The sequence below is a fragment of the Camelina sativa genome, chromosome 5, assembly GCF_030686135.1.
Source record: "Camelina sativa cultivar CO46 ecotype springtype chromosome 5, ASM3068613v1".
NCBI lineage: Eukaryota > Viridiplantae > Streptophyta > Magnoliopsida > Brassicales > Brassicaceae > Camelina > Camelina sativa.
The window spans coordinates 16,367,658-16,386,238 of record NC_141884.1 but is presented as its reverse complement, the minus strand read 5'-3'; the positions used below and the strand labels follow the sequence as shown (position 1 = coordinate 16,386,238).

General features: G+C 38.8%; 1 pseudogene; it reads left to right on the top strand.

Annotated features, from left to right (window-relative positions):
* Positions 1-16,223, top strand: part of LOC104773674 (GPCR-type G protein 1-like) — a 42,552-nt pseudogene extending 26,329 nt beyond the window's left edge.
* Positions 16,224-18,581: the final 2,358 nt, after the last annotated feature.

Below are 18,581 nucleotides of genomic sequence, written 5' to 3'. Positions count from 1 at the left end.
TTCCTCTTTAAGTTACCATTCAAAGCCTTAGGTTTTTGGGTAATCAGTTGATGAATAGATTTGGGAATTTTGTTCCTGTTTGTTTATCTAGTTCTCTCTCTCTGAAACCCTTTATCTTGTTCGGTTTGTACAGTTATTCTCAGGACATGTATGCGAGAAAAATTGTTCTCGATGTCCCTTATTAAAAGTCTTCACCCTAGTGCCATTCTTTAACTCTAGTTTCTCCATTTTTGTGCTCTATTTTTGCAGTCTCTACAAAGTGTCGTCTTCAAAGAGGTACCCACATGCACTAATTTGTTTTCATTCAATTATACACCATCACTTCTGTTCTCTAATGAATCATTATGTGCACCTCTGAGTACTTGAAATTGCTAATAATCAGCTTGTATACAGGCCGTTACAAAAGACCCTATCACGACGATGATCAGCATATTCTTGTGGTTGTTTGATATTGGAGTAGATGCTACACTGCTTTCACAGGTTTGCGTTACTTTTGCGTTGCTATCTCTGATAATGGAGTAGTGGACGGTTTTTCTTCTTTACAACAAATTGAAAGCCTAAAGCAACCTACTTTCTTTGATGATGCAAAGTTAGTTGGTTGAAGAGACAAGAGTGTTCTTATGTCCTAGTTGTAATCCTGACTATTTGTTATAAAATGTAAAATATATGCTGACTTCTCAAGTTCTCTGCGTCTTGTTTATTGGATTGTGCAACTTTTCTCTAATTCTGTTTCTGTCTTTCTTGTTTGCAGTATATTTCCCTTTTGTTTATTGGGATCCTGATTGTGATTTCTGTGAGGGGATTCTTGACGAACCTGATGAAGGTGAATTATGATTCTAGTTTTTCTTTATTTATTTATTTATTTTTTTTTTTTTATAATTGTGTGCATGTTGACTGTCCTTCAATTATTTGGTAAGGATTTCTTATACAATCCTTGATGTAGTTTCACTCTTATTTCCGCACCATATAATCAAACTACTACTTCTTAGAGGTAATCATGTTCAAATAGAATTTTTCCACTTCTTAAGGTGGTGATAATTGTTAGTAGGTACTAGTCACATATTACTACTGTGATTGTAGTGGAAACATAACTATGGGCGTGCTGAAGTCTCTGATACGTGATTACGGTTAGAGAAGTGTCTTAAACTAGGTGCTGGCCCATGCAACGCGTGGGCTGTGGTGTAGTCAATTTTTTTTTTATTCTCGTCTTCCTCTTCTCTCTTTTGTATTATTTTATTTTAAGTAGGCATATATGGGCGTCACTTGTATATATATACTATATTTTTATACCATTTGTTTAGATGTACAATTGTGGGAGTTATATTTTATTTAATATTTTATTTTTAATGTGGACAATAGTTGTTGTTGTGTCTGAATTTAAATTATGTTTCAAGTATTGTTGTCCGAAGAATAACGAGGATGTTGTTTTTTGCTACTGAGGATCCAATCATTTCATTGACTGATATCCTTCCCAATACATTTATTGTATTTTATATTTTCTCATTAACTGCTTATGTAATATATGGTTTTGAGTTAAGGAAATGATGGAGCGAAGTATGGGTGTAAAACTTTAAGTAATATAATTTCATATGTATATATTATATATATATGTGACTATAAGTTTAGCTAACTACTATTTTATAATATTTAAATATAACCTTCAACATTTAAAAAAAAAACAAAATTTGTAGGAGGAATGAATGTAGAATTATTGGACAGAAGTTATATTTGAGTTAAATAGTGATAAAACATTGTGTTGTTTTTTCCCCCTCAATTGCCAATATTTGACATCAAAATATGTAAACATGCTATAAAAATACAATTAAACCACTATAAATCAATACTCTATAAATTATTAAATCCAATAAATTAATAATTTTTGCAAATGATGATGATAAGATAATAAGATAATAGTTTTTCTGGAATTCTATGTATATATGGTCCAATAATATCATAAATTAATAGTTATGTTATTTTTTATATATATGATGATATAATAATATATGCTTCTCCTAAAACTCATATCTATTAAACAATTTTTGTTTTGTATTTTCAAACTATAATAATATAAAATATTTTAGAACATGTCATAAAAATAGCTAAAACTTTTTAAAAGTTTTCAATTTTTAGATGTGAATCATTTTGATAGACTATTAAAATACAATAATTAATATTGACAATTTTTTTTTTAAATGTATTCCATCTGTATAAGTAAAATAGAAATATTTATAACTTTTTGTCAAGAAGGTTTACTACATATTTCAATTACCATTCTAAAACCATAAAATGTGATTGTTCTAACATGTAACATTAGGCACGTCCAATAGAATATTTGGTTTTTTTTTGTGTTGGCCAATTTTGGAAAAACCTAAACTATTTGAGAAATACCCTAAAATAGCACATATTTGGGTTTTTGTTCCAAAACTAGCACACACGCTAGAATGTTCCAAAACTAGCATTTCTTAATACTGAGTAATTAATAGAGAGAAATATTATTATTTCTGGGCCTTTACTTCGCCTTCATCCTCAACAATTTTACAGTCATAGCTCCGACCAAGCTTGCGATGAAGATTCTGATATGAGATCTTCATTTCTGATCTCATATCTTTTCAATTAAGTGCCAAAACAATCGACTAAAGCTTCAATTACTTGCCAAATCGATCGACGACTGAAGCTTCTCCAGCTCCATTAGATCCACGTTGAGATCTCATCTTCCAACCTCATCGTCAAACCTCCTCTTTTTTCCTCTACCACCGCCACCGTTGTTTCAGTCCTGCGAATTCCCACCGCCACGACCGTGAAAATGGACTCAGCGAAGGTGACCTTCATTGCTATAGTGGGACTGTACGAACCACCAAACCCTCTAATCTATGATTCTGGGATTCATAATTTATGTGTATTAAGCTCTCTGTTTTGTTGGATTGTTATATCTATATGTGTATTAAGCTCTCTGTTTTGTTGGAAATTGTTATGGTTTAAAGTTTCAGAATTGAGTGGGATAAATTTAATTACGTTTTCAATCTTTGTGACCCTTACGATGGAGCATCGAGGAACTGATTATTGGAAGTGACGCTCTGTTCCATTGCAAAACACAATCACGATTATTGGAAGTGACGCTTCATGAAGGCTTTCATGAAATTCATATTGGCTTTCTAGAAATTCATATTGGTACATAATTCATATTCGTGAAGGCTTTCCTGAAAAGATTTGAGCGCCTATGAGGTTTGTATGAGCGCCTATGAGGTTTGCATGAGCGCCTATGAGGCTCTCTGATATGAGCGCCTATGAGGTTTGTATTTGATAATTATGATGGAACATTGAGTAAGACACTATTCTGTTGACTTTGATCATACTTGTGAAAACTGATACATCTCTCTCTCTCTGTCTCTCTTTTTTTCTTCAGGTTGATTTTGGAACAGATGCTAAGCATTGCTCAACTGTGTTTATTGTGCATAAAAATCAGGTTGATTCTTGATTTATGTGACAGATAAGGAACTCAAATTTCATGTTGCACTAAGAAAAAGGTAAGTGCGTCCACTTTCAAGGAGCTGCATTGTATGTACCTATATTTGATTTGTGACAACCCGTCCCGTGGACCCCACTAGCCTCACTGCTAGCCCGCTAGCCTCACTGCTAGCCGCCCAAACGGACCCCAAGCTGGCCCTGCAGGGCATCGATCCTAACCCCTCACTGGGCAAATGGAACTATTCATCCAAATCCACAGTAGGTTATTAGTGTACCAGGCGTTCCTCAAACCCTTGTCCCCACCCTTTAACAACCTTCCCACAGGACAAGCTGTCACCAATTGACCTTCAGATCAATTGGTGACAGCTTGTCCTGTGGGAAGGTTGTTAAAGGGTGAGGACCAGGGTTCGAGGAACGCCTGGCGCACCAATAACCTACTGGGGGATTGGGATATCCACAGTGATGGGTTAGGATAGATGCCCTGCAGGGCCAGCTTGGAGTCTGTTGGGCCGGCTAGCAGTGGGCTAGCAGGGTCCACAGACGGTCTGTTGGGGCAGCTAGCGGTGGGCTAGTGGGGTCCGCGGGACGGGTTGTCACATGATTTTCTCATATGCTTGTCGATATGTCTTGATATGCTTGTCATTTGTTGTGTGAGTGCAGGCAGGTACTTTAATACACTTGACAACAAGAAAATTGAACATTTTGATATTTTACAGTGGTGAACCCACACCTGAAGAAAATGTTCAAATAGATGTTGGTTTCAGACAATTAGGAAGACCTTCATAAAAGTTAAGGTCATTATGGAATGCCTTCCTAAATTTCAAGAATGCCTTCCTAAAAGCTATTGAATCCTTCCTAAATATTTTAAAAATGTGTTCTTAAATTTCTTTATATGTGTTTTGTGCCTTATTGTATCACATTCACATATTACTCCATTAATGATGTATAATAATTTGATTTGGTGCACATATTGGTGTTTTACAACAAAGGTAGAAAATAAGAATATCTAGCATGATGTTTTATTTTATTTTTATGAAGGTCTTACTAAAATACGAGATATCCTTCCTAAATATTTTATTGTGCATAAAAATAGGTTCCATAGTGTAATATAACTGGGTTATCAACAAAAGTTTAAACGTTCTGTAGTAATGATAGATGTTGTTGGTTTCCCAAGTTACAAGAACATGAGAAGGTAACTACAATCTATCAAGGAACCATCTATAAATAATGATTTTATGAAAATAAATTTGAATTCATGAAACAAAGAAAAGTTCAACAAAAAAACTCAGCATTACTAAAAAAATGTGAAACATAGAAAGAAAACTCCATTAGTAAAGGGTAATGGTATCATTTATGTGTTACCCTAGTGTTTACCAATATCCAGAATTTTTATGTAAGTCATCCTGAAACCTAAATTTGTTATGAAGGTCATCATGAAGTTCTAAGAATCCTTCCTGAATTTCGTGTAATCCTTCCTGAATTTCACCAGTATCACGACCAAGTGACATCGTACATTTTTTTACTGCAACAGTTGCTGATCCTCCTAATGAACCTCCCCGTAAGAGTTAAATCCCACAGATTCGCAGTTACCTTTGAACACAATCTAAGCACTCCCTTAACTGAACACAATCTAAATCACAATAGTCTATGAGATTGTAAGTGTTAAATAAGCTGTAACCAAGAAAATTTTTGTAAGAAATCAGAAGTCAAACCTTCTCTTCCTTCTTCTTCTTCTCCCGCTCAAGTTCCTCAACTATAAGGATCTTCTTCTCTGCTTTGGACTGCAAACTAAGAAAACAAATAAAATTCCATTCTTAGAAGAATTTCACAATTCAGTGATAATCAATGACAGTGTAAACAGAGAGAAAAATCGTAGTTGATGATTCATAAAAGCCAAGACTAAGATGCTGCACATGATACAAGACGATAAGCAAGTCTAACCAGTTCAAAAAAGTGAATTCAACAATTTGAGAGAGAGAGAGAGAGAGAGAGAGAGAGAGAGAGAGAGAGAGAGAGAGAGAGAGAGAGAGAGAGAAGCTAACGCCCAGCTGCTCAAACGCGGAGACGTCTCGATTCAAACGCGGAGACGTCTCGATTCAAACACGGAGACGTCTCGATTCAAACGCGGAGCCCTCTCGATTCGATTGTGCCTGAGAATAACACATATATTTTCGCTCTTCGTGTCTAGTTACCGATTCGTGGGTGGTGTTCATATTGAAATCTGGGTAAGGGATGAATCGTGTCGGTGTAAGCAGAGAGGAAACGACATAAACTTTAATTTATTGATAATTTAATTGTTTCCAAAATTGATGATATATAAATGTGTGCTAGTTTTGGAACATTTAAAAACATATGCTAATTATGGAAGAAAAACTTAAAAATGTGCTATTTTTGTCAATTGCCCAAACTATTTCATGGGCCACTTATAATACAATCCAAAACTAATTTCGTGTGCCTCTTTTTTTTTTTGTTTGGTAAGCTGAAACTATACATACATATGTATATCTTCTTCTTCGTCTAGAATCTACTTTCCAGACAAAGAATTTGTGAGAGAAAATCAAACGGGTCGAAGAAATTAGGTCGAGATTGGAAACAATAAAGACAATTTTAGACAGTGTTAAGATGGAGGCTGCAGAGCGGAGATATTTTTGGAGATGATTAAATGGTGTAACATCCGCGAACCAATTTTTAAGTTTTTGGTGTGGGTGTCGATCCACACCCTTGGTGTATCGATCGACACCATGTTTTCTGGTTTGGTCTGGTTCGTTTTAATTGCTGTTTGGTTTGGTTTGATTCAAGGAAAATCCCTAAATCGTGTTATAAGTGGAGAAGCGACAAATTAAGGGTTTTAGGGTGTCTTGTCGCCGTTTTCAGAGATAGAGAGAGAGGAGAGAGCCTATTGTGGTGTGAAGGAGATTAAAGGAGAAAGATCAGAATCGTTAGGGTTTGGGAGGAAACAGTTTCGGCATATCAAATCGTTCTCAAAGGTAATGAAATTTGGTAGGTTTTTTACCAAGTCTTTCATTGTCATTCGCCTTTTTATAGAAGTAGATTTGGATTTAAACTCGATGCGTTATTGGCAGTTTTGTGAGCCACGTTTTCTCAGACGCGAGTTGGGACCATCGGAGATTGTAACTGAGATCGTGGTCTCGTGTGGTGCCTGATCGTGCTGAAATTTTGTGGGAAGCTTCGTGACGTCTAGGGGTAGCATTTCACTGGAGCGATTTGATAGTTAACGGTTGGTTTTTATTTTAGGGTTTCGTCTTTGAGACTGTTCTTTTCTGATGTTTCTGTCCAGTTTTGCTATAAGTCGTTTTTGGTTGTGTGGCTTGTTGTAGGGCGTCTCTGGGCTGTTTCAGACGTAAGGAGGGTCTCAACTGGTTGTATTGGTTGTTATAATCAGTTGATAAGGTGAGTGCTTGACCATGGTTGATCTAAGCATGAGATTTCTCTTGTTTGGGTGTTTTCTTTGCTGTTTGTGTTGTTTTGTTGCTTGGGTTCGTTGCTTTTGTGATTCCCAGTGATTTCCGAGGTAATTGGGTGAGTTTGAGACGGATTCGAGATGATTTGGAAGGGGAGTTCGATGTTCGTGTTTGCGCAGATCGTGTCTGCAGAAGAGGCATCGGTCGACACTGTTTAGCATCGGTTGACACCATTGTTTGTAGTATCGATCGACACCGTGAGGCATCGGTCGACACTGGTCTCAGCCGAGACTTGTTTTCCTGGTTTGATGTATTGTTGTGTGTTGTTTGTTTTGCTTAAACATGAGGGTCTCATATGCTTGTGTGTATAACCTAGTAGATGGGAGGACGGCCTCACTAAGTATTTATGATAATACTTACGCATCTCAATTGTTGTTTGTGGTGTGCAGGTAAAGGCAAAAGTGTGATCGTGGAATCATGGCGATGAGGAGGAGGATGATCTAGGGTCTCGTTTGTGTGTTATTGGATTTGTTGGTTATGTTGTTGGAACCTTGGTTAGTGTTCTGGTAGGTTGCCGGATAGAATGGTTAGGAATGTTATTGTATTGATGATTTGTTGGTTTTGTATTATTGGTATGTTTCCGCTGTGCTTAATGTTATTGCTGGTTTAATGTTGAGTTGTGGTTTGGGTTGGTTAATTAAGTAGTATGGGATGCTTAATTATATATTGTTTTTAATTATTAAAAAAAAAAGGGTCGGGTTGTTTCATTTTGGTATCAGAGCCCTTACGGTTCTAGGTTTGGGTTCACTAGGCTTTGTGCTGTAGATGTTTGGGATTTGCATGCTTGAATTGATTATGTGAGTTAGTCAATTGTGTGTGGCATGGAGTCTTAGAACATCCTCTTCGAGCCTTCAATGAGATTCCACGGTGAGTTATTGCTATGTTTCTTTGTGTGGTATTGATTTGTTTTCTGCTTGTTAGCCTCTGCTCTTGGAAGATCAGTGGTTAAGGTGTTTGAGTAGTTGGTCGTGGACGGGGACGTGGTCATGGTCATTGTCGGGCGGGTCCCGAGGCCAGCGAGTGTGTGGTCCAGAGTTCCACGAGGAGGTATGTCAGAGGGTTGCAAGCGTATCAGGAGGGACCAGAGGGGATTAGCCGGTGAGCGTGTCGGGGGTGCTGGGAACCCAGGTGTGGGGTTGCAGCAGGTGGAGCCCAGGGTCGAGATGATCGCTTGGCGGATCTGTTGGCGTGCTGTTGGAGCGGTTACCGAGAGGGGTACCAGTGTAGGCTCCAGTTGTGCCGCATGTGGCGGGGTGAAGTCGAGGGCTACGGATGTTGAGGACTTTCCACCTTATGTTAAGAGGATGGAGCGGTTGTAGATGACCGGTATGAGATTATTCTCAAGAGGCATCGGGCCTATAGAGGCGGATAGGTGGACATATGCAGTTGGAGCAGATACTTCTCTGCTTGGTGGTTAATCCAGTTGGATATAAGTTGAGTGGGCAGGTGTAACATTGCAATGTTATACTCGGACCACAGGAGGTAGTTGTGTCGAGAGATGTTTATAGTCGTTAAGGATTGTTGCTCCTGAGGGGATGGTGATTCCCCTGAATACCGATAGCTCGAGGGGCTGAGGGCTCCGAGAGTGGCAGAGGGAATGTTGTTCTCCTGAGGGGATGAGTAGTTCCCCTGATACCGAGATCTTGAGGATTGTGGTCCAAGATTGAGACAGTATAACTCGAAGACGCTGGTCTGAGAGTGAGATCGGTATGACTTGAAGGTTGCGACCTAAGAGTGGAAGAGTTGGGAGCAAGAAATTCCTAGGACGTGAGTATAAACATAACGATTGAATGTAGACCTTGAGAGATTGACGGTGGTTTAATCTCGGGTTTTGAATGTGTTGACTTTTGGGACAAGGTTTTATGACCATAGCGTTTATGAATGTTTGGCTGTGTGCCAGGATTGTGAGGCCGGTGGTGCCGGAGTCCCGGGAAGGGGAGTTACAGCAGGATTGAGCCGGGAGAGGCATGTTTGCCAGATACACAAGTTCACGAAAAGCCTTCATGGCAGGATAAACTAATCGTTGTAACGATGCTGGATGAAGTTCATTGGAGTTGGACAGGGTTGCTAGATCCAAGGTTTTGGTAAACTTGTTGGAGGGAATAAGTCAAGTTGTTTGAGTTAGCTGCCTGCAAAGCATTTGACGCGGTGAATCAGAATATGCGAACGTATGGTACTTGTTTGTTTTATTACGCTCGTATTGTTGATTTACTGTGGAGAATTGCCAAGTGGAAAAGCTATTTCTGGAATAAGTTATCTTGGGAAGTTTCCCTAAGTGGCAAGTTACTAGAGGTTCTTGGACGAACAAGAGGGTTGATATTTAGGTGGCGGCGAGTTGATGTCGGCATACTTGAGTATTTGTTTAGTTGAGCTGAGGAAGCAACTAGAGGATTTATGGAGCAAGGGATTTATACGTTCTAGTGTATCACAGTGGAGAGCACTGGTGTTATTTATTAAGAAGAAGGATGGGAGTTTCCGCTTGTGCATTGACTAATGGGGTTTGAACCGGGTCACTGTCAAGAAAAGTACCCTCTTCCCAGGATTGATGAGTTGTTGAATCAGCTGGGAGGTGCTACTCGATTCTCTAAGGTGGATCTGGCGTCGGGTTATCATCAGATACCGATAGATGAGGCAGATGTGAGGAAGACTGCTTTCAGGACGAGGTATGGGCACTATGAGTTTGTGGTGATGCTTTTCGGATTGACTAACGCGCCAGCATCGTTTATGAGATTGATGAACAATGTGTTTCAGGAGTTTCTGGATGTATCTGTCATCATTTTCATCGACGATATCCTGGTTTATTCTAAGAGTCCTGAGGTGCATGCAGTGCATTTGAGGATAGTTATGGAGAAGCTGCGGGAGCAGAAGTTGTTTGCTAAGTGGAGCAAGTACAGTTTTTAGCAGCGTGAGATGGGCTTTATGGGTCACATTGTTTCTCCATAGTGAGTTTCTGTAGATCCGGAGAAGATTCAGGCTATCAGGGATTGGCCTAGACAACAGAATGTCACTAAGATCAGGAGTTTCCTTGGTTTGATAGGTTACTACAGGACCATGAGATGAAGTCTCTGGTAGGAGAGGTCAGTGTGTTGAGCTTGTGTGTGGTTCCTCGAGAACCATTGGGTTAGGAGGCGGCTTATGGAGCGGATCTTCTGAGCAGGGTGTGGTTGGCTCAGGAGAAGGATTTGGGGCTGGTGAATGTCTCTAAGGATGTTGATTCAGAGTATCAGGTCTCAACTAATGGTACTATCTTGGTGCACGGTCGGATTTGTGTGCCCAAGGATGAGGATTTGAGATAGGAGATCTTGAGGGAGGCTCATGCGAGCATGTTTTTCTATTCATCCAGGAGCGACTAGGATGTACCGTGATCTCAAGAGGTACTATCATTAGGTTGGGATGAAGAAGGTTGTAGCTAGTTGGGTCGCGAGGTGCGACGTGTGTCAGCTGGTGAAGGCTGAGCATCAGGTTCCAAGCGGATTACTAAAGAGTCTACCCATTTCAGAGTGGAAGTGGGATATGATCACGATGGATTTTGTGGTAGGATTGCCAGTGTCACGAACTTTTGATGTTATTTGGGTCATTGTGGACCGGTTGACTAAGTCAGCATATTTTCTATCCATTAAGAAGATTGATGGAGCAGCGGTCTTGGCTAAGAAGTATGTGAGAGAGATAGTCAGATTGCATGGGGTGCCAGCGAGCATTGTGTTTGACAGGGATTTTAAGTTCACTTCGCTGTTCTGGAAGGTATTTCAGGCAGAGATGGGCACTAAGGTGCATATGAGTACAGCTTATCATCCCCAGACAGATAGACAGTCTGAGAGGACGATCCAGACGCTGGAGGATTTGTGTGTTGGATTGGGGTGGCCATTGGGCAGATCACCTGAACCTGGTAGAGTTTGCTTACAACAACAGTTATCAGGCAAGTATTAAGGTGGCTCCTTATAAGGCTTTGTATGGGAGACCATGTCGTACACCGTTATGTTGGACTCAGGTGGGGGAGAGGAGCATATATGGTGCGGATTTTGTTCAGGAGACCTCAGAGAAGATTCGGGTTCTGAGGCTGAACATGAGGGAGGCTCAGGATCGGCAGAAGAGCTATGCTGATAAGAGGAGAAAGGATCTTGAGTTTCAGGTTGACGATAGAGTGTACCTCAAGATGGCTATGTTGCGGGGTCCGAACAGGTCATTGTCAGAGACTAAGTTGAGTCTGAGGTACATGGGTCCGTGCAGAGTAGTTGAGCGGGTGGTGCTCGGAATGCGGGTTGATGGATTGGATTGTTGTATCTTATTGTTTCTGTTGTATTTTCGTTGAGGTTGTAATGATTATGACATTTTGAGATTAATAAGATGAGTATTTTCCTTTATGTTTGACTGTTGTCGTCATGGGAAAAAAGAGAAATAGCTCGGGTTTCTATTTTTGGAAGTTTCCATAAATAGAAAGTTTCCACAAAAGAAAAGTTTCCAGAATTAGAAAGTTTCTAAAAGGGGAATTTTTGTGGGAAGTGTTGAGGTAGATCTAGCCGGGAGATACTCGATGGCATCAGGTTTGTTTTGCTCAAGGCCGTGTGGGCCCAACTCATGTGATACCGATAGCTCGATGGACTTTGTGGCCAGAGAGTGGGAGTGGTATGAGGCTTCGGATGACGATCCGAGAGCGTGCTTGAGGGTGACGACCCAAGAGCGGGATATTTGAGACTCCCTAGATACCGTAGCTGTGAGCCGCGGCTTGGCAGTGAGCCGGTATGTCTCAAGGGTTGCGACCCGAGAGCGGGGAAAGTGTGTGTGAGTGACTTCCCGGATGCCGTAGTTTAAGGCGGTTGGCCTGATAGCGAGCCGGCATGATTCGTTGGTTGCGACCACGGACGGAGGAAGCACTGAGTTGTGAGCAAATAGTGTCTTTGATGCGAGTATATTGGCTAGAGGGAGACCTCGTGGTTCAGTCGGAGGTGTGCGGGCTGTTGCGACAGTGCAAGGGAAACCTTGGCTGACGGTATTTAGTCCGGTCGGGGACGTGCGCGCCGTGTTGACGGTGGCACGGAGGTCCTACAGTTGGACGGTTTTGGGGGATTCGAGGACTTATCCTTGTTGGTGGGGGAGAATTGTAACATCCGCGAACCAATTTTTAAGGTTTTGGTGTGGGTGTCGATCGACACCCTTGGTGTATCGATCGACACCATGTTTTCTGGTTTGGTCCGGTTCGTTTTAATTGCTGTTTGGTTCGGTTTGATTCAAGGAAAATCCATAAATCGTGTTATAAGTGGAGAAGCGACAAATTAAGGGTTTTAGGGTGTCTTGTCACCGTTTTCAGAGATAGAGAGAGAGGAGAGAGCCTATTGTGGTATGAAGGAGATTAAAGGAGAAAGGTCAGAATCGTTAGGGTTTGGGAGGAAATAGTTTCGGCATATCAAATCGTTCTCAAAGGTAATGAAATATGGTAGGTTTATTTCCAAGTCTTTCATCGTCATTCGCCTTTTTACAGAAGTAGATTTGGATTTAAACTCGATGAGTTATTGGCAGTTTCGTGAGACACGTTTTCTCAGACGCGAGTTGGGACCATCGGAGATTGTAACTGAGATCATGGTCTCGTGTGGTGCCTGATCGTGATGAAATTTTGTGGGAAGCTTCGTGACGTCTAGGGGTAGCTTTTCACCGCAGCGATTTGATAGTTAACGGTTGGGTTTTAGTTTAGGGTTTCGTCTTTGAGACTGTTCTTTTATGATGTTTCTGTCCAGTTTTGCTATAAGTCGTTTTTGGTTGTATGGCTTGTTGTAGGGTGTTTCTCGGCTGTTTCAGACGTTAGGAGGGTCTCAACTGGTTGTTATAATCCGTTGATAAGGTGAGTGCTTGACCATGGTTGATCTAAGCATGAGATCTCTCTTGTTTGGGTGTTTTCTTTGCTGTTTGTGTTGTTTTGTTGCTTGGGTTCGTTGCTTTTGTGATTCCCAGTGATTTCCGAGGTAATTGGGTGAGTTTGAGATGATTCGAGATGATTTGGAAGGGGAGTTCGACGTTCGTGTTTGCGCAGATCGTGTCTGCAGAAGAGGCATCGGTCCACACTGTTTAGCATCGGTCGACACCATTGTTTGTAGTATCGATCGACACCGTGAGGCATCGGTCGACACTGGTCTCAGCCGAGACTTGTTTTCCTGGTTTGATGTATTGTTGTGTGTTGTTTGTTTTGCTTAAACATGAGGGTCTCATATGCTTGTGTGTATAACCTAGTAGATGGGAGGACGGCCTCACTAAGTATTTATGATAATACTTACGCATCTCAATTGTTGTTTGTGGTGTGCAGGTAAAGGCAAAAGTGTGATCGTGGAATCATGGCGATGAGGACGAGGATGATCTAGGGTCTCGTTTGTGTGTTATTGGATTTGTTGGTTATGTTGTTGGAATCTTGGTTAGTGTTATGGTAGGTTGCCGGATAGAATGGTTAGGAATGTTATTGTATTGATGATTTGTTGGTTTTGTATTATTGGTATGTTTCCGCTGTGCTTAATGTTATTGCTGGTTTAATGTTGAGTTGTGGTTTGGGTTGATTAATTAAGTAGTATGGGATGCTTAATTATATATTGTTTTTAATTATTAAAAAAAAAAGGGGTCGGGTTGTTTCAAATGGTGAAGTTGACAATCAGGGACCGACGTTTCCAGTTGATGGAGGCTGTTTGTGTGTTTCTTGTAAGTTTGGTTGATTTGCTTTTAAAGCTGTGATTCTAGATCTATCTTCTTTATAGACCAATTTAATCAACCAAAGTTTTTTTTTTGCTTTTTCTCCTCTTGAAGTAGTGTAAAGACTTATCTTTTGTCAATTAAATCCAAAGAATAATAATAGGTTTATACTTGGAATCAGATCTCAATTATTTGGGGAGAATTGAGACAAATCATATATCAATCGAGACTTTGTTCTTGGGAGCAGAGACTGTTGTGTTTCCTTTTGTTTTTTTTTGTTGGTACTTCTTTTGAAGATTCTTCATTTTGAATTGTCAGTTTCTGTCTTTCAATTTTGAAAATTTTTATGTTCTCTTTTGCCTCTGGTGGTTCCTGCTTTTGGTCCATTGATGAGAATCTTATTTTCTGTCATTGCTTTGTTATTAAGTATCATTCAGAATTTGAATCAAAGTCTGCTTTTGTTGTCTTTCAGAACCTTGAGAGAAAGAGAGAGAGAGAGAGAGAGAGAGAGAGAGAGGTAGAGAGAAATTTCGTTCCACAGCATAGTTCGTGATGTGAGAGACATTATTGGAAGTCTGTCCAGGCGTAGTTTTGACTTTAAGTTAAGCAGCTTGAACAAAGAAGGTGAGAAATCTCGTGGTTCGGTTCAAGATTCTCACGAGGAAATTTTTGGTAACGGTTCAAGAAACCCCTTGGGCGAATCTGCCTCCAGAGCTATTGCGAGATGTGATCAAAAGGCTTGAAGAGAGCGAAAGCGTGTGGCCTGCTCGAAGACAAGTCTTGGAGAGATATGTGCAAAGACATTGGTCAAAGTCTTGAGCTCTCTGGCAAAATCACATTCCCTGTTTCACTAAAACATGTTAGTTTTCTATTCTTTCTAATGTTTGTGATCACATATGTTTTGGTTAGTATTAAGATGATTTCGAGTAATTGTTGTTTTCTTTTCGGTGTTTATAGCCAGGACCTAGAGATGCGACAATGCAAAGCTTTATCAAAACGGGATAAATCTAACCTGACATACAATTTAAAGAAAAGGTGAAACGGTGAGGATGACAATCGGTTATGCTAATTTCTTTAAAGGTTCTCATTTTGTAAAACATGTGACTGACTGAGTTCTAGTAGGTGGGGGAAAACTTGTAAAAGTTAGATGGGATTGAAACTTGAATCAAGGTAGACTGCAGATAGAACTAAAAATATATAAAAATAAAGAAGATGGAATGATGTATATAAATATATGGAAGTTGTATACCTGTTCATTAAGTAGGAGGAAATCTAGGCTGATAATCTTGCCATTTTGATGGAAAGCTTTTGCATGCTATTTACGTAGAAGCCGGCCAGAGACAATTTGAGGAACACGTAGAATCATATCTGAATGAGCCGATTTTGGATTTTAGGAATCTAAGATTTAATTTATAATTTATAGTGCTGATTTCGTTTATATGGAAATTAATGACTTACGGTTTTTTAAGGTTTAAGAGAGACAATAAATTTATAGGATTTTGTGTTAATTTCGTTTATATGGGAATTAATGAGAGTTGTTGACCGTGTAATTAAGAGGATCGTGGAGCAATTTAAGAGAGACAATAAATTGTTGACCGTGTAATTAAGGAGATCGTGGAGCAAAGCGTTTTTTGAATATAGGATATTGTGTTAATTTCGTTTATATGGGAATATAAGAGATCGTAGAACTATTTAAGGGGTGTAATAAAGAGAAATGTTGACCCATTTATGGGAAACAATTAAGACGAAGATGTGGTGTAACTAAGAGGATCATGGAGCAATTTAAAAGAGGCAATAAATTTAGAAAACCATTTAATATCAATCGACCAATAAGGAGAGATCAGAACTCTAATTATATATATATGATTAGGGTTTTGGAATCTCTACTTATTTGTTTTATAAGATAAGTCGGTTGTAATGGGTCTATATAAGGATCCTCACATCATCAATAATAAAGAAGCCCCAAGAGTTAACCTTAATCTCTAAGAGAGAACTAGGGTTAAGAGGGAGCTAAGCATTCATGTCTTTGTTAATTTCCAAGAACTAAAAGAGGTTCATAAGAGTCTCCTGAATTTGAAATATGTAGTTTTGGTTAATCAATTGGAGTTTGTGGATGGTGCAGTTTTTCTTTGCAGTCTCAAGAGTGGGAAGTGGGTCTTCAAGGAATGTTGTGCTTTTCCTATCTGAAATCATGGGAATGTACTTTTGGTCTTCCATTCTTCTAATCAGAAAAAGCTTGAGAAATGAGTACAGGCACCCAAAATTCTCTGGTCATGATGAAGATAATAATACTTTATATTCTTAATACAAGTACTTACTGGCTTGCCTTGGTTAGAGTTATAGTCATTATTGCTTCTATGTTCCGAGTCTAATTATCTGCTTTTTGTCCACAATTTTCCTATGTATGAAAGATCTGAGACTGGGATCTAAAGCTTTAGTGATGTTTTATTTGGCAGGGGAATTGTAACGGATGTGTTAGGTTGAGATATTCAGTTTGATTTCTATCATCGATGGTTTGATGCAATTTTTGTGGCGAGCGCTTTTCTTTCTCTCCTTTTGCTTTCTGCATATTACACGTCTCGTCAATCTGATAAGCACGCCATCGAGTAACTTTCTTAGTCAATTATGGTGTCTGAGAGAATTCTATTGTTATTTTGTGGGCTTACACAAACTAAAGGAATGGTTGCTTTAGTGTATAGCTTATCGTTGGCTATTTGTATACTTTTGACGTTTATGTGAATGATTAAATTATTCATTTCAAAGATTCATACTTGTTTGTACCATTAACATTGAAGTATGTCTATTTGTACATTGCACCTGCTAAAGGAGTGATGATACGATTAAGTCAAGAAGGTTTTCGATCTCTGTATGTTTGGTCTCGCTAGAAGTACTCTTGATGTAAGCTTTTGAACCTCTCTTCAGAATTAATCAATGCCTTTAAAATTTGATTCCGGCTTTTAAGCTACCAACACAGGCCTGGGCATTCGCTTTAATCAATGCCTTTAGTTTATTCGGTACTCGGTTTATTCGGATCGGTTATTGGATTTATAAACTGTCCCGAAATTAACCAAATTATTTTTTATTTTGGTTTATTCGAACTGAAGTAGCCTATAATTTTTATTTTAACTACATTATAAACCAAGAATAATGGACCTAAGATAAGATACTCAAAACCATCTAATAACATAATGGGCCTAATACAATAATAACTTACTGATTTAGAGAAATGCCCTGAAATACCATCCAAATAATTTTTCTTCCTCAAATGCCACACATTCCTTATTTTCCCATTAATACCATTCATTAATAAACACAATGACTCTTTTACCCTTGCATATTCTAAACTCAAATTGTGTGAAGATTTTATCAACTCGAATTATTTTCCCTAACGAGATATGAAGGCACAAAATTTTCTGACGAGATCTTCCGGTTACAATTAGCTCCGTCGTTGTTGTCCTCTGACGTCTCCTTGAATTCTACTCCCTCCGTTTCATAATATAGGATGTTTAGAGAAGTATATCTGTTTCATAATATAGGATGTTTACAACATTCTATGCAACTTTTTGATTAATTTTATATTTTATATTATGCAGTCTTGTTTATGATTGGTTAAACTTTAAAAAAGTAACTATTTCTTAATATGCGTGTTTTAACTAAAACATCCTATATTTTGAAACAGAGGGAGTATAATTGTTTCTCTCGCATTTCAGTCAATTGATTATGCTCAATTTGTGAAGACATGTTTGCTTTGTTGAGGCCTCATCGTTGTGTTCCATCATCTACAGTGATATCTGTTAACTTTTTCTAGCTCAGATATTAGTTTAGTGAATTGATCCTGCTCAATTTGGAAGTAGTTCCTCTAGATTCGCAAGCTCAATTTGGTAGCGGTTCCTCTCAATTCGCAAGCTCAATTTGGTAGTGGTCGATCGCAATGTGTTTTCTAACTTGATTAGTTTTTCGAATTTTAGAGATTTGGATTAGGTCGTGACTATGATTGAGTTATACTCAGTTTGTGGGAGTGGAAACAAAACAATAGAGGAGTCTGGGATTTTGCAATTGATTTTAAAAAAGGAGGATCTCTTAGTGAACACTAGTAAAAACTTGTCATATAGTTACTAATAATTCCGTAGTTATCTCATGATTTTTGTAGCAAGAAAAGATTAGTTACAAATTTGCGACCAAAAAATTTAATAACTATTTGGTCGTAGCAAATTTTTCCATCGTCACTAAGTGTCGCAAAGTGCTACCAATTAGAGACTACACAATTTGTGGGAAAATGCTACCATTTGCTACGAATTACTGTGTTTGTTTGATACACAAAGCAACTGAAAGCTGCATAACTAGTAGCTTCTAATGGCCACCAAATACTTTTCGTTAATTTGCAACGAGAACACTACAAGAAAACCTGCGTTTAGCGACTCCGAAATTCGTCGCTAATCTGTTGCAAAAACCTATTTTGCGACTACTATGCGACTATTTCAGATAGTCGTTAAAAAATGGTCGCAAAATTTAGGTGTCTCAAAATGGTCGCAATTTTACGACGGAATTATGACTGCTCTAATATAGTCGTTAAAAAGCGACTCTTTACAGACTCTTTATATTAGGAAGCTTCGATCATAAAGGTAGTTACAGTTCAGTCGCAAGTTAGTGAGTAAAATATGTGACCTTTTTCAGAATCCTTTCTATCGTCGCAAAATAGTCCTCGTTTATTAGTAACCATTTTGCCACTAGTCTGATAATTTCATAGAAATAAATTTGGTCACAAATTGGTGAGATTTTAGCATATAATATACCTGTTTTATCTATCAAATTTTGTATGAATCAAAATACATTAAAATTGAAAACCAAATTACCACAAAAGATATCAAAATCATTCATTAAACATAAAGATTAGCATAATCATTGTATTAACCAAAAAGATCATCCTAAAGCAAAAACAAATAAATGTCTCAAACAAGCAATTCATGT